Source organism: Triturus cristatus, chromosome 4_2 (assembly GCF_964204655.1).
Source record: "Triturus cristatus chromosome 4_2, aTriCri1.1, whole genome shotgun sequence".
Lineage (NCBI taxonomy): Eukaryota > Metazoa > Chordata > Amphibia > Caudata > Salamandridae > Triturus > Triturus cristatus.
This window is the reverse complement of record NC_140586.1, coordinates 957,120,977-957,138,158: the sequence shown is the minus strand read 5'-3', so window position 1 is coordinate 957,138,158 and position 17,182 is coordinate 957,120,977. Positions and strand designations below refer to the sequence as shown.

Genomic DNA, 17,182 nt, shown 5'->3' with positions numbered 1-17,182 from the left:
CAGTGGACAAAGGCGCCCGCTGCAGGGGCCTGTGTTCAACCTCATGGTCAGTTTTTTTCACTCTAGCCCCGACCCCTCTCTCACTGAGCCCGCCCCCACCGGTGCCACTCTCGGCCTCAAACCACACTGTAAATTTGGCCCCTGAGAGAAAGTTTGTGAGTACCCATGCTTTAACGGAACACCCCACCACCACCAAAACAAACTTACACAACGCCATGGCGAGTGTCGCCTACTGGATGAGGACCAAGGCCTGAAGCTCAACATGGACAAAGACAGAAGTGCTGATCTTCGGGAATAACACCTCCCTGTGGGACGACACCTCCCACTAAACTCAGACCCACTCCCACCCCAACTGACCATGCCCGCAACCTCTGCACAACCCTTGACAGCAAACTCACCATAAATGACCAGGTCAATGCAGTCCCTCTCGCCTGCTTCTACACCCTCTGCATGCTCTGAGAAATCTTCAAATGGATCCCCGTCAGCACCCAAAAAAAACGCCACACAAGCCCTCGTCACCAGCCAGCTGAACTACTGCAACGTGCTCTATGCCAGAATCATCACCCAACTCCTCAAGGGATCTCTGACATATTATCGACAGACACATTATCGAACTACACAAATATCGCAACAAATATATCGACATCAAAAATATCGACATTGTATACTTATTTAAAAAACTACACTAATATCGACACTACAATATCGTAATACAATTATATCGATCACACAAATATCGCACACATTAATATCGAAATACTAAATATCGACATAAGTTAATAAATATGACACATGTCACAAATATCGATAACCAAAATATAGACATCAATAATATCGTTTTTTTAAATATATCGACAATTCTAATACTAATAAAACCAATACTTTCAACAACATAAAGACAATATTTTACCAAAACATACATTTTCAAATGAGATTCTACTTAAACATAAACATAACATTTATAGCGATCTCTATATTTAACAACATAATAAAAAAAAACTAAAATAATTATCACATTGGCATTTCGAACACATTTAAATAAAATTAGTACACATTATAAACAATCTTTTTATATATAATAATTTAAAACTCTCCTCCTTTAAAACTAAATATACTCTTACTTAGCATTTTCCATAAAAGGAAACCAATTAACTAAAAAAAATTCAAACCATCCAATAGAAAGGCCACATACAGAAAACAACCAGTTAACATTCAAGAAACAATTTGAAACCACTATATAAACCAATTAAAACAAGTGTTCCACGGTGCCTTAAACCAAAGCATTGAACGAAGAAGAAGCTCTACTAAACAGAAGAAACCTACATCCTATTACTATTCTAAAAACGTAAGTAAATATTCTTTTCTAACTAAACTGCCAAATTAAACTAAAACACTAATTTATCTTTACTCAAATAAATAACTAACTTATATATTCCATCTCTTTATGTTTCCACTACAGATATTACTCCAAACAGCTAAAGAAAATATTGAAGATTGCCAGAAAAGACTCACTAAAAAGTAAGTATACTATCAAAATACTTTATAAAATATTAATTAAATCCTACTCAAACCCCAAAACATCCTAAACCCCTAAACAAATCCATGTTCTCTTTTTTAAATTGTAAAAAACCTGTATAAATTAACACCTATAGTCTATACCACTGGGCATGAGGGTAGGCTCTGTTTGCTTAGTGAGAGGTTAGGCTACTGCATCTTATTTATTAGGCAGGAGGGGCACATAGTAAGAGGGGTAGGAGACGGGGGTACATTGACATGTGGTGGGGGAGGGGGGGGGGTAGAGAACTGGGTGGAAAGGTTGTTCATTCTCCTGAATAATTGGTCTTGATGATAAATGTGTGGTACTTCCGGGACAGATGAAGGTGGGGGAATGTTTTTTGAATTGTTAATTTGTAAAACAATAAAATAAGTTTCTTCAATAAAAATATAGTCTATACCAAACAGCAATACCACCCCACTTAAAAAACTAAACCAACCACAACAATAAATGTTCTTTAACTTTCAGAGACTAAATCAACTAAACAACATTTTTGCGACAAACAACATCTTCATTCAAATACAACAAAAAAGACTTGGTAAGTATATATAAAAAAAATGCTTTTTTGCTAATTTCATATAAAGATATAAAGTACTATAGCATATATTTTCATATATATTTTTTCCAGAATTGTAACACATCACGATGACAGAAGAAGCCCAATTTATAACTTCGCAGAAAGGAAAATTCCTATTGTGTTACATGGGTTACATATACACCCAAGAAAAGCAGACGGACCGAAAAGTGAACTGGAAGTGTACTAAATATTATTCTAACAAATGCTACGGCCGAGCAACAACAAGAGAAACAACTGTACTATATACAAGAGAGCATAACCATCCACCCAATCTCTCTGAAATAGAAGTCAGATCAACTCTTGAAAATATCAAAGAATTAAGCACAGGTTCACAAACTGCTACAAGTGTAATCCTAAAAGAACTATTACCTAGAGTGCCCAAAGAAGCAAGAGGCCAATTACCATCAATTGCTTCTATAAAAAGAACTATTGCTAGGACCAAAAAAGCAACCACGACAACTATACCATCCCCTAAAACTTTTCAAGAGATCATCATTCCACCAGAATTAAGTATCACCCACAATAATGAATCTTTTATTTTTTTTGATAACAAAAGCCCAGAAAAAAGAATCATAATGTTTGCTACTGCAAACAATATAACTAAACTGCAACAATGCCAAACATGGATGATGGATGGCACCTTTACAATATGCCCAAAACCATTCTATCAGCTTTACACAATACACGGTCAATATCACAACACTTCCATACCTTTATGCACTATTACCTAACAAACAAAACACAACATATAATGAAATGCTAGGAAAAGTAAAACAAGAATCTAATGATTTTTACCCTCAAACAATTATCATAGACTTTGAGCAAGCCATGATAAATTCCATTCTAAAACTGTACCCCCATACAGCTATCCAAGGATGTTACTTCCATCTTAACCAATGTATATGGAGACATTTACAAAAATCTTCACTAAGTGTAGAATACGCCACTAACATAAGTTTTGCACATCAAATAAAACTTCTAACAGCCCTAGCTTATGTACCAACCACAGATGTTGCAGAACATTACAATCTTTCATTAGAAAGTCCATTCTACAAACAAAATGAAGTAAAGTTATCTCCCCTGTTAGATTATTTTGAGGATACCTGGGTGGGGAGACTGCACAGATCAGGCCATAGACGTCAAGTTCCAAATACCTTGGTGGAATGTATATGTAAGTACACTCAACCAACAAGCCAAAACTAACAACGCCGTCGAGGGCTGGCATAATGCATTCCTAACTTCTACTGGGAGAACAACTCCAACACTACAAAAACTACTAATTGCCATACAAAAGGAACAAAGTTTCCAAGAATTAAGAATGCAACAATCTGTCCTACAATTAAAACCAAAACAGTCTAGACAAACTACTCAAATGTATAATTACCTACAACAACAGGAACAGCTATACCCATCCACAAGAGGACTTGAGTACTTAAATAATATAGCTCAAACTCTCTTCTAAACCCTTTTCTAAATATTAACCCACAATTCTACTAAAACAACTATCACAACATAAATAATCCACTTTATTATATCACCTATTTAATTATGTGGTCTAAAATATATACATGAATTATATGGACATATATTTAGACAACATAATTAAACAAACCAAGTACACAACAACAATATTAAATATATAAGGTTTCGCCACCAACAATAAAAATATTTAAATAAACTTACCTGTGTAGTATCTCCAATGGGATAATAACATTCCTTCCAAATAAATCCAGGGAGTTCAAAATCCATAGTTATCCAAAAAATGACTATCCATTAACCATAAAAATCCCGAAAAATATAAAAAAGGTAAATAACCGCTCCTGGAAACCCGAACAATAAAGGAAGTGTTAAATAAACATTAGTGAACACAACTAATACACACTTCCTTTAAAAAAATAAGGTGTTTGAAACCGACGAAAATATCTTCTCCGTAAAACCTACAAAACAGAAACAAACATTCCCACCCACCCACAAACACACAAAACGCACGTACAAACCTCACTACAAACGTTATTCAAACACTATAAAACTTTAACACACCGAAATACCAAAACACTAACAAAGCCACAAACACGGAACACAACGTTAATTATAAAACCGTATACAAACTATTACTAACACCCTAACTTCTAAAACATCAATCAATACACACTTATTACAACATAACTACTTCCACAAAACACTTAAAACTATTTAATAATAAAGCAAATAACTCTTACCTTCTCAAACGCGAAACAGCTCCGAACCGCGACCTGGATTCGACCAAAATAACCCAAAACAACAGCGAGCGGTTACAAAATAAAAGAACCAAACACACATAGGAAGTTTGAAAATTAAAGCAGCACGGTTTTAGGTGAATGCTCAGCCTGGACTTTTCACTTTATCAGTAACGATAATATTGCCCACCTCAAATGGTCAGCTGCTCAAATGACCACCAAGACAACAATTATCCACAACTATGAGAGGCAACATATTGGAAGAAATGTAAATTAATGTCAAAATAAACTTTTGTGTTTCGAATCCACACAGTAGTTGAGTATTTGCTTGAATTCCTTTATTCCAAGATTTAGTGAGACCAGATCCGCAGCCAATGCATTTCGCACAAACATGGGATTTTCAAGGCGAGTTTCAACAATAAGAAATATTTACACGTCAAAACGGGGGGTAGTATGACGAAATAGGCAGGACCCAGAGTTCAATCTAGGTAATAGGTCGATAGCTTTAGACAGTTCGTATGGTATATATCAGACATGTTTATTACAATGATGTAATTATTAAAATATGCGTAATAATAAACAAAATTTTCTCTCGAATGAATATACATTCCAACAACTATAAAATAAATATTATTTTCCTATCTACTATTTAATTTAAAAATAATTTGGAATTTGCATTCTGATATAACTTCTATGTTTTATCCAACCCAAACTAAAATCTACAGATTTTTTGTCAATTAAATCCAATAAATTTAACTATTCTTATTCAACTCTATAATTAATTCTAATATTTGCTATTTACCAAACTTAATTAACATACTACTCCCACTACATACTGAACTTAATTAATTTACGATTCTCACTCCAACCTATATTTAATTAGGGTAGGTGCTGGACACTGAACTAAATTAATTTACTATTCCCACTCCACTCTATATTTAATTAAGATAAGTGCTGGACACTGAACTTAATTAATTTACTATTCTCACTCCAACCTATATTTAATTAGGGTAGGTGCTGGACACTGAACTAAATTAATTTACTATTCCCACTCCACTCTATATTTAATTAGGATAAGTGCTGGACACTGAACTTAATTAATTTACTATTCTCACTCCAACCTATATTAAATTAGGGTAGGTGCTGGACACTGAACTAAATTAATTTACTATTCCCACTCCAGTCTATATTAAATTAAAATAAGTGCTGGACACTGAACTTAATTAATTTACTATTCTCACTCCAACCTATATTTAATTAGAGTATGTGCTGGACACTGAACTGAATTCATTTACTATTCCCACTCCAATCTATATTTAATTAAGATAAGTGCTGGACACTGAACTTAATTAATTTACTATTCTCACTCCAAACTATATTAAATTACAGTAGGTGCTGGACAATGAACTTAATTATTTACTATTCCCACTCCACTCTATATTTAATTAAGATAAGTGCTGGACACTAAACTTAATTAATTTACTATTCTCACTCCAACCTATATTAAATTAGGGTAGGTGCTGGACACTGAACTAAATTAATTTACTATTCCCACTCCAGTCTATATTAAATTAAAATAAGTGCTGGACACTGAACTTAATTAATTTACTATTCTCACTCCAACCTATATTTAATTAGGGTAGGTGCTGGACACTGAACTAAATTAATTTACTATTCCCACTCCACTCTATATTTAATTAAGATAAGTGCTGGACACTGAACTTAATTAATTTACTATTCTCACTCCAACCTACATTAAATTAGGGTAGGTGCTGGACACTGAACTAAATTAATTTACTATTCCCACTCCAGTCTATATTAAATTAAAATAAGTGCTGGACACTGAACTTAATTAATTTACTATTCTCACTCCAACCTATATTTAATTAGAGTATGTGCTGGACACTGAACTGAATTCATTTACTATTCCCACTCCAATCTATATTTAATTAAGATAAGAGCTGGACACTGAACTTAATTAATTTACTATTCTCACTCCAAACTATATTAAATTACAGTAGGTGCTGGACAATGAACTTAATTAATTTACTATTCCCACTCCACTCTATATTTAATTAAGATAAGTGCTGGACACTGAACTTAATTAATTTACTATTCTCACTCCAACCTATATTAAATAAGGGTAGGTGCTGGACACTGAACTAAATTAATTTACTATTCCCACTCCAGTCTATATTAAATTAAAATAAGTGCTGGACACTGAACTTAATTAAATTACTATTCTCACTCCAACCTATATTTAATTAGAGTATGTGCTGGACACTGAACTGAATTCATTTACTATTCCCACTCCAATCTATATTTAATTAAGATAAGTGCTGGACACTGAACTTAATTAATGTACTATTCTCACTCCAAACTATATTAAATTACAGTAGGTGCTGGACAATGAACTTAATTAATTTACTATTCTCACTCCAACCTATATTTAATTAGAGTATGTGCTGGACACTGAACTGAATTCATTTACTATTCCCACTCCAATCTATATTTAATTAAGATAAGAGCTGGACACTGAACTTAATTAATTTACTATTCTCACTCCAAACTATATTAAATTACAGTAGGTGCTGGACAATGAACTTAATTAATTTACTATTCCCACTCCACTCTATATTTAATTAAGATAAGTGTTGGACACTGAACTTAATTAATGTACTATTCTCACTCCAACCTATATTAAATTAGGGTAGGTGCTGGACACTGAACTAAATTAATTTACTATTCCCACTCCAGTCTATATTAAATTAAAATAAGTGCTGGACACTGAACTTAATTAATTTACTATTCTCACTCCAACCTATATTTAATTAGAGTATGTGCTGGACACTGAACTGAATTCATTTACTATTCCCACTCCAATCTATATTTAATTAAGATAAGAGCTGGACACTGAACTTAATTAATTTACTATTCTCACTCCAAACTATATTAAATTACAGTAGGTGCTGGACAATGAACTTAATTAATTTACTATTCCCACTCCACTCTATATTTAATTAAGATAAGTGCTGGACACTGAACTTAATTAATTTACTATTCTCACTCCAACCTATATTAAATTAGGGTAGGTGCTGGACACTGAACTAAATTAATTTACTATTCCCACTCCAGTCTATATTAAATTAAAATAAGTGCTGGACACTGAACTTAATTAATTTACTATTCTCACTCCAACCTATATTTAATTAGAGTATGTGCTGGACACTGAACTGAATTCATTTACTATTCCCACTCCAATCTATATTTAATTAAGATAAGTGCTGGACACTGAACTTAATTAATTTACTATTCTCACTCCAAACTATATTAAATTACAGTAGGTGCTGGACAATGAACTAAATTAATTTACTATTCCCACTACACTCTATATTTAATTAAGATAAGTGCTGGACACTGAACTTAATTAATTTACTATTCTCACTCCAACCTATATTAAATTAGGGTAGATGCTGGACACTGAACTAAATTAATTTACTATTCCCACTCCAGTCTATATTAAATTAAAATAAGTGCTGGACACTGAACTTAATTAATTTACTATTCCCACTCCAATCTATATTTAATTAAGATAAGTGCTGGACACTGAACTTAATTAATTTACTATTCTCACTCCAAACTATATTAAATTACAGTAGGTGCTGGACAATGAACTAAATTAATTTACTATTCCCACTCCACTCTATATTTAATTAAGATAAGTGCTGGACACTGAACTTAATTAATTTACTATTCTCACTCCAACCTATATTAAATTAGGGTAGGTGCTGGACACTGAACTAAATTAATTTACTATTCCCACTCCAGTCTATATTAAATTAAAATAAGTGCTGGACACTGAACTTAATTAATTTACTATTCTCACTCCAACCTATATTTAATTAGAGTATGTGCTGGACACTGAACTGAATTCATTTACTATTCCCACTCCAATCTATATTTAATTAAGATAAGTGCTGGACACTGAACTTATTAATTTACTATTCTCAATCCAAACTATATTAAATTACTGTAGGTGCTGGACAATGAACTTAATTAATTTAATATTCCCACTCCCCTCTATATTTAATTAAGATAAGTGCTGGACAATGAACTTAATTAATTTACTATTCTCACTCCAACCTATATTAAATTAGGGTAGGTGCTGGACACTGAACTAAATTAATTTACTATTCCCACTCCATTCTATATTAAATTAAAATAAGTGCTGGACAGTGAACTTAATTAATTTAATACTCTGACTGAAATCTATATTTAATTATGGGATTAGTTAAATTTAAAAATAAATTTAAATTTTCTAAATATTAATATTTTTTAAAGTAACAATATATAAACATGTTAAATTAACTTCCCACCCTTATCCCCTATAACCCAACATTCCGCTCCTTATTTGTAACATTCTAAAAAAAAAAAAAAAATTCTAAATTAATTTGTTAAAAAATTAACAGATATATAAACATTTTTACAACACTTCCCACCCTTATCCCCTATCAACCAACATCCCACTCCGAAATATATTTGTAAAAATCGAAAATTTATTTCCTATTTATAAATATTTTTAATAAAAAATTAACAAATATTTATAAACTTCCCACCCTTATCCCCTATAAACCAACATCCCGCTCCTAAAATTTTATTTAAAATGCAAATTTTAATTTAAATTTTCTAAACATTTTTTTATTTTAAAATTAAATAATATATAAACATCTTTAAAACACTTCCCACCCTTATCCCCTATAAACCAACATCCCGCTCCTAAAATTTTATTTAAAATGCAAATTTTAATTTACAATTTTTAATTTTTTTTTTTTTTAAATTAAATAATATATACACATTTTTTAAAAAATTCCCACCCTTATCCCCTATAAACCAACATCCCGCTCCTAAAATTTTATTTAAAATGCAAATTTTAAATTACAATTTCCAATTTTTTTTTTAAAATTAAATAATATATAAACATTTTTAAAACACTTCCCACCCTTATCCCCTATAAACCAACATCCCGCTCCTAAAATGATTTCTAAAATTCTAAATTAAATTTACAATTTCTAAATAAATTTCAAAAAAATTCTAACAATATATAAACATTTTTAATACACTTCCCACCCTTATCCCCTATAAACCAACATCCCGCTCCTAAATTTTTTTATAAAATTCTAAATTTAATTTAGAATTTCTAGAAAATTATTTAAAAAAATTTACAAATATATAAAAAATTTTAAAACACTTCCCACCCTTATCCCCTATAAACCAACATCCCGCTCCTAAAATTAAATATACATTTCACATTTTAAATTAAATTTAATAATTAAATTTTACAATATATTACAAAAATAAATTACCTTTTTTAAAACACTCCCCACCCTTATCCCCTATAACCCAACATCCCGCCCCTAAAACAATATAAATATTTCTCATATTACACAATAACGATATTTTCACATGTCGATATTATTACGAATGATATTACTTACATCGACATATAAGTAAAAAAAAAAAAACGATATTTTTCACATCGATATTAGCTATTTCGATATTTTGGACATTCTATATTTTTGACTCGATATTTATGTCCCTCGATATTAAAAAGTCGATATATAGACTGCTCACCACTCCTCAAGAGACTCCAGACTATATAGAATACAGTGGCCATACTTATCTTCAACAGGACCCTCATCACTCCCACCTCAGGAACCTCCACAGGCTACCCGTCCAGAAGAGATGCCATTACAAGATGCTGACACATGCCTACAAGGCTCTCCACGAACAGGGACCAGCATAAATCAACCACTGCCTCAAATTCCACCAACCAGCCAGGCAACTGTGCTCCGCCTCCCTCACCCTTGCACACACTCCCCACATTCGCTGAAGCTACAGTGGAGCTCGCTCCTTCTCCTACCTCTGCGCCAAGTCCTGGAACAACTTTCCCCTCCACCTGCGAACATCACCCTCTCTCTTGCGGATTTCAGAAAGGGACTCAAGAACTGGCTTCTCGACTGAGCCCAGCGAGACCACAGTGCCTGGATACCCTCAGGGGTGAATAGCAGCTCTCAATAGGTATTAATTTGACTGATTGATTACCATTATTAGAAGACATTTGTGGTAATCCTGGTTACCTCCTACAGGTAATAAGGAAACGCCTATTGCTGTACGTTTGTCAAACTTGACTTTCAAGAGGTTCGTCCCATATCTGTCGGTTTTCAGTGTCTTTTGAATCAAAAAGTTCTGGAATCCGTTTTATTAAGATAGGAGGTGCAGTTACATTTGTAGTCACTGCTCACGCAGCATATACATTTGAAACATTTAACTCATGGGTGGTGATCGAGGCTGCAGCCGAAGCCTTGGGGCAACAAAGCTGCGGCACAACCTGCACATTCTAGAGCATGCTAGTATTTGGAAATCCCTTTGACTTACCAAGAACACCAAAATTGCATCACTGGTGAATTACCGCATACGCAGAGGAAGTCAGATTGGGCATCCTGAGTAACGAAGAGGCTACATGACCACTTTTAGCTGGATATACACCATTTCCACATCCTGAGCGCCTGCCCCTCGCAGAAGTGATGGGGATTCTGAATTATACAGTCCCCTTATACAGGACGTTGAATCAATATGTTCTACGAATAATGAACGCCAGACCAGCTTAAGTGGGACCAATAGTACAGAGACAGGTTTCCATACAGGCCATAGGCAATGCATGCATTTAGGTGGAAGGTGCTCCCTAAATGTGACAAAATTGTCCTCTGGATTGCTTGCAAGACCAACCAGCTGGAAGCGTTCCATCCTCATTTAACACCCAAGTATAGAACTCGGCTGCACAACGAAACAATGCAGGGAAAAACATTGCATGCCTTAACCACGCATTTTTTACCCCCCTTTTTTTAACAATGAATGCCATTACCAGGCATTGTTTATAAATATACAAACAATGCATTTGTGAGGGGGAAACCCCTTAGACCCCCCCCCCCAACTTACCTTAAATGCGTGGTAAAGGCATGTGTGGTAAAAACCTCATTGTAAAAGCAGTTTCCCATAGAACTCTGACTCTTCCACTAGGAATGATGCGACCAGAAGAGGAGTGTAAGACCTGGAGAAGGCTCTTTGCAAGCATCTGTAGTAACATGCATTGTAACCTTCATTGGCTGTCCTCCCTGAAGGATTGAAACAAGCACAAAATGAACACCGAGCCGCATCAGCTCAGGATTTACGTAATTAATGGGGGATTTTGCTACAGTTTCCTTGATCGTCCTAAAAAACTTTAAGAGAGAAGCCTCCGTCTTGGCCATACACCTGAGGCTTGCAGCAATTCCAGTTCAAGATCGTGAAGGGGAACTACAAAAATTATCTCTGAACTCTCTAGGGGTTGAGACACATTGGGTTCACAAACCCTCAACCCACATTTAAAATCCAAAGGTGATGCTGGGAGTTCCTTTAAGGAAAAACCTGAATCGGAGGGTCAGAAGGAGCAGAGGGATAGAGCGAAAAGACGGACTGCATCTTCTGTATCTTGCGGACGCGACAAGATCAAAACCCCTTATTGGTGTCACTATTTTGATAGCCGCTTCTCGTCAGATCTCTAGGGCTAAATAGAGAGAGAGAGGGTTACAACAAAATGGTCGCACACTGCTGACCTACCTGCGTGTTACCCCAAAGAACTGTGGTCCCTGTAGTTAGCGTCGGCGGATACACCTATGCTCGTGTCGTGAGTGCAAGTGTGAATAGCGTTAGCCATCCCTGGACACGTGTTACGAGGTAGTTGCCTCTCGTCAGCAGGGAGTAGGAAAGAGTGTAGGGTTGCAATGTAAGCTGCTAAAATCATTATCAGGTCTAGTACCTCTCGTAGCAACGCAGGTGCGTAACCTGAGTCCGTCGACTCCCCGGCTCAGAGAGCCACTAAATAGTTACAACAAAATGGTCGCACACTGCTGACCTACCTGCGTGTTACCCCAAAGAACTGTGGTCAGCGTCGGCGGATACACCTATGCTCGTGTCGTGAGTGAAAGTGTGAATAGCGTTAGCCATCCCTGGACACGTGTTTTGAGGTAGTTGCCTCTCGTCAGCAGGGAGTAGGAAAGAGTGTAGGGTTGCAATGTAAGCTGCTAAAATCATTATCAGGTCTAGTACCTCTCGTAGCAACGCAGGTGCGTAACCTGAGTCCGTCGACTCCCCGGCTCAGAGAGCCACTAAATAGTTACAACAAAATGGTCGCACACTGCTGACCTACCTGCGTGTTACCCCAAAGAACTGTGGTCCCTGTAGTTAGCGTCGGCGGATACACCTATGCTCGTGTCGTGAGTGCAAGTGTGAATAGCGTTAGCCATCCCTGGACACGTGTTTCGAGGTAGTTGCCTCTCGTCAGCAGGGAGTAGGAAAGAGTATAGGGTTGCAATGTAAGCTACTAAAATCATTATCAGGTCTAGTACCTCTCGTAGCAACGCAGGTGCGTAACCTGAGTCCGTCGACTCCCCGGCTCAGAGAGCCACTAAATAGTTACAACAAAATGGTCGCACACTGCTGACCTACCTGCGTGTTACCCCAAAGAACTGTGGTCCCTGTAGTTAGCGTCAGCGGATACACCTATGCTCGTGTCGTGAGTGCAAGTGTGAATAGCGTTAGCCATCCCTGGACACGTGTTTCGAGGTAGTTGCCTCTCGTCAGCAGGGAGTAGGAAAGAGTGTAGGGTTGCAATGTAAGCTGCTAAAATCATTATCAGGTCTAGTACCTCTCGTAGCAACGCAGGTGCGTAACCTGAGTCCGTCGACTCCCCGGCTCAGAGAGCCACTAAATAGTTACAACAAAATGGTCGCACACTGCTGACCTACCTGCGTGTTACCCCAAAGAACTGTGGTCCCTGTAGTTAGCGTCGGCGGATACACCTATGCTCGTGTCGTGAGTGCAAGTGTGAATAGCGTTAGCCATCCCTGGACACGTGTTTCGAGGTAGTTGCCTCTCGTCAGCAGGGAGTAGGAAAGAGTGTAGGGTTGCAATGTAAGCTGCTAAAATCATTATCAGGTCTAGTACCTCTCGTAGCAACGCAGGTGCGTAACCTCAGTCCGTGGACTCCCCGGCTCAGAGAGCCACTAAATAGTTACAACAAAATGGTCGCACACTGCTGACCTACCTGCGTGTTACCCCAAAGAACTGTGGTCCCTGTAGTTAGCGTCGGCGGATACACCTATGCTCGTGTCGTGAGTGCAAGTGTGAATAGCGTTAGCCATCCCTGGACACGTGTTTCGAGGTAGTTGCCTCTCGTCAGCAGGGAGTAGGAAAGAGCGTAGGGTTGCAATGTAAGCTGCTAAAATCATTATCAGGTCTAGTACCTCTCGTAGCAACGCAGGTGCGTAACCTGAGTCCGTCGACTCCCCGGCTCAGAGAGCCACTAAATAGTTACAACAAAATGGTCGCACACTGCTGACCTACCTGCGTGTTACCCCAAAGAACTGTGGTCCCTGTAGTTAGCGTCGGCGGATACACCTATGCTCGTGTCATGAGTGCAAGTGTGAATAGCGTTAGCCATCCCTGGACACGTGTTTCGAGGTAGTTGTCTCTCGTCAGCAGGGAGTAGGAAAGAGTGTAGGGTTGCAATGTAAGCTGCTAAAATCATTATCAGGTCTAGTACCTCTCGTAGCAACGCAGGTGCGTAACCTGAGTCCGTCGACTCCCCGGCTCAGAGAGCCACTAAATAGTTACAACAAAATGGTCGCACACTGCTGACCTACCTGCGTGTTACCCCAAAGAACTGTGGTCCCTGTAGTTAGCGTCGGCGGATACACCTATGCTCGTGTCGTGAGTGCAAGTGTGAATAGCGTTAGCCATCCCTGGACACGTGTTTCGAGGTAGTTGCCTCTCGTCAGCAGGGAGTAGGAAAGAGTGTAGGGTTGCAATGTAAGCTGCTAAAATCATTATCAGGTCTAGTACCTCTCGTAGCAACGCAGGTGCGTAACCTGAGTCCGTCGACTCCCCGGCTCAGAGAGCCACTAAATAGTTACAACAAAATGGTCGCACACTGCTGACCTACCTGCGTGTTACCCCAAAGAACTGTGGTCCCTGTAGTTAGCGTCGGCGGATACACCTATGCTCGTGTCGTGAGTGCAAGTGTGAATAGCGTTAGCCATCCCTGGACACGTGTTTCGAGGTAGTTGCCTCTCGTCAGCAGGGAGTAGGAAAGAGTGTAGGGTTGCAATGTAAGCTGCTAAAATCATTATCAGGTCTAGTACCTCTCGTAGCAATGCAGGTGCGTAACCTGAGTCCGTCGACTCCCCGGCTCAGAGAGCCACTAAATAGTTACAACAAAATGGTCGCACACTGCTGACCTACCTGCGTGTTACCCCAAAGAACTGTGGTCCCTGTAGTTAGCGTCGGCGGATACACCTATGCTCGTGTCGTGAGTGCAAGTGTGAATAGCGTTAGCCATCCCTGGACACGTGTTTCGAGGTAGTTGCCTCTCGTCAGCAGGGAGTAGGAAAGAGTGTAGGGTTGCAATGTAAGCTGCTAAAATCATTATCAGGTCTAGTACCTCTCGTAGCAACGCAGGTGCGTAACCTGAGTCCGTCGACTCCCCGGCTCAGAGAGCCACTAAATAGTTACAACAAAATGGTCGCACACTGCTGACCTACCTGCGTGTTACCCCAAAGAACTGTGGTCCCTGTAGTTAGCGTCGGCGGATACACCTATGCTCGTGTCGTGAGTGCAAGTGTGAATAGCGTTAGCCATCCCTGGACACGTGTTACGAGGTAGTTGCCTCTCGTCAGCAGGGAGTAGGAAAGAGTGTAGGGTTGCAATGTAAGCTGCTAAAATCATTATCAGGTCTAGTACCTCTCGTAGCAACGCAGGTGCGTAACCTGAGTCCGTCGACTCCCCGGCTCAGAGAGCCACTAAATAGTTACAACAAAATGGTCGCACACTGCTGACCTACCTGCGTGTTACCCCAAAGAACTGTGGTCCCTGTAGTTAGCGTCGGCGGATACACCTATGCTCGTGTCGTGAGTGCAAGTGTGAATAGCGTTAGCCATCCCTGGACACGTGTTTCGAGGTAGTTGCCTCTCGTCAGCAGGGAGTAGGAAAGAGTGTAGGGTTGCAATGTAAGCTGCTAAAATCATTATCAGGTCTAGTACCTCTCGTAGCAACGCAGGTGCGTAACCTGAGTCCGTCGACTCCCCGGCTCAGAGAGCCACTAAATAGTTACAACAAAATGGTCGCAAGGAAAAACCTGAATCGGAGGGTCAGAAGGAGCAGAGGGATAGAGCGAAAAGACGGACTGCATCTTCTGTATCTTGCGGACCGCGACAAGATCAAAACCCCTTATTGGTGTCACTATTTTGATAGCCGCTTCTCGTCAGATCTCTAGGGCTAAATAGAGAGAGGGAGGGGGTCGAATTGAATACTAAGAGTAGACGACGCAGAAATCTGAATCAGGGCAAGAGGCTGGGATCATCATAAAGAATGACGAAAAATCTTTGAACTCCAAAACACAATTCAAAAAGAAGAGAGTAGCAGGACTTTCTAAATATGCCGTGTCAGCTACGGCTACTTCTGTGGAGCAGGACTTGGGCAGGAGCACTCTAGACATCCCAGCAGAGGTACCAATAGTGCGTCAGACTCTTTAGAACTTTCAGATGGCGACTTCAACTGATGAGTACATGCAAGTTGGATCTCCAGGGAGATAATTAAATCCTCCAGTTAAGGTTCACAGATCAGATATACAACTATAAGAAGTTCTAACACAAACAATTAAAGCAGTTTTCTGGCCTCATTTGCCTGAAAAATACAAGGTGATATCAGCAGATGACTGGCCTCCAGTTTTTATCAGGGAAGGGCTGTGGATGCGAGGTCATAGGACAAGCATTTTGGGGCATATCACCAACAACCGGCGATAATTATCGCTAAGCGCACTTAGCGCTAGGATAATTATCACCGGCTATTGCTGGTTTCTATCGCTGAGATAGCGCGCTATCAGCGACGCTTATCTCAAAAGCGATAGAAATACCAGCGATAGCTACATATTGTGCGATTATCGCTGGAAATCCAGCGATAATCGTACAACGATCGACAAAACGTTGGTGATAGGGGAGGGCAGACTTAACCATTATATCCACCTTCCATTGGATATAATGGCTAAGTCAGATTAAAAGCAGGCGTAAGAAAAGTAGCGATAAGCGCGGTTAGCGCTACTTTACTTATCGCCATGCCAGTTAGCGGGAGGTTTGATAATAGGAGAAATGGCGGTTAGCGACATTTCTCCCGTTATTTGGGGGAGGAACGCCCACTTTGCGTCTCATTAGAGATGCACAGCTGGGCGTTCAGGGAAAGGGTGAAAATGCATGGAAACAGGTGCTAACGTGTCCATGCTGATAGGGCGTTAAGATTCTCGCCGCTGCAGATTGACGAATTTTCATTGCGCTACAAAACTTAACAGAATAAACTTCTTCAATTGAGAAGTTGCTGGGGACTGGAAATTTAATTACACCGTCCAAAAAGCACCGGAGTTCACTTACCTGTGTCCTTTGACGATTATTCACCTTAAACAAAGTAGAGCTACAGAACGACGATCGATTTGACATATACGTATCAATTGTATTCTATAATTCTTGAATCTTTGGAAACACCATTCAGGGGTCAACTGTTAAATTTATGATAGTCCTGAAGATGGTCTCATGGACGAATGCATAGAGACTGAAACGTCGACATTCACACTCTCTTCTGGAAAATAATTTACAATGAGAAGAAGTGTTTACAATAGTGACATTGAAGGATTATACAATTGTATTTATTTTCCTCTTGTTCCATTGTTTGTATAACTGTGTAGTACCCTTG

General features: G+C 38.4%; 1 protein-coding gene and 1 long non-coding RNA gene across 2 annotated transcripts in view; both read left to right on the top strand.

Annotated features, from left to right (window-relative positions):
- The window catches only part of LOC146839104 (uncharacterized), a 305,124-nt gene that overhangs the window by 104,842 nt on the left and 183,100 nt on the right, over nucleotides 1–17,182 (top strand). The window lies entirely within an intron of this gene.
- LOC146839105 (uncharacterized) lies at nucleotides 1,458–2,233 on the top strand. The gene is made up of 3 exons (XR_014960783.1): nucleotides 1,458–1,518; nucleotides 2,024–2,093; nucleotides 2,184–2,233. It is a non-coding gene; the product is annotated as an uncharacterized LOC146839105 (long non-coding RNA).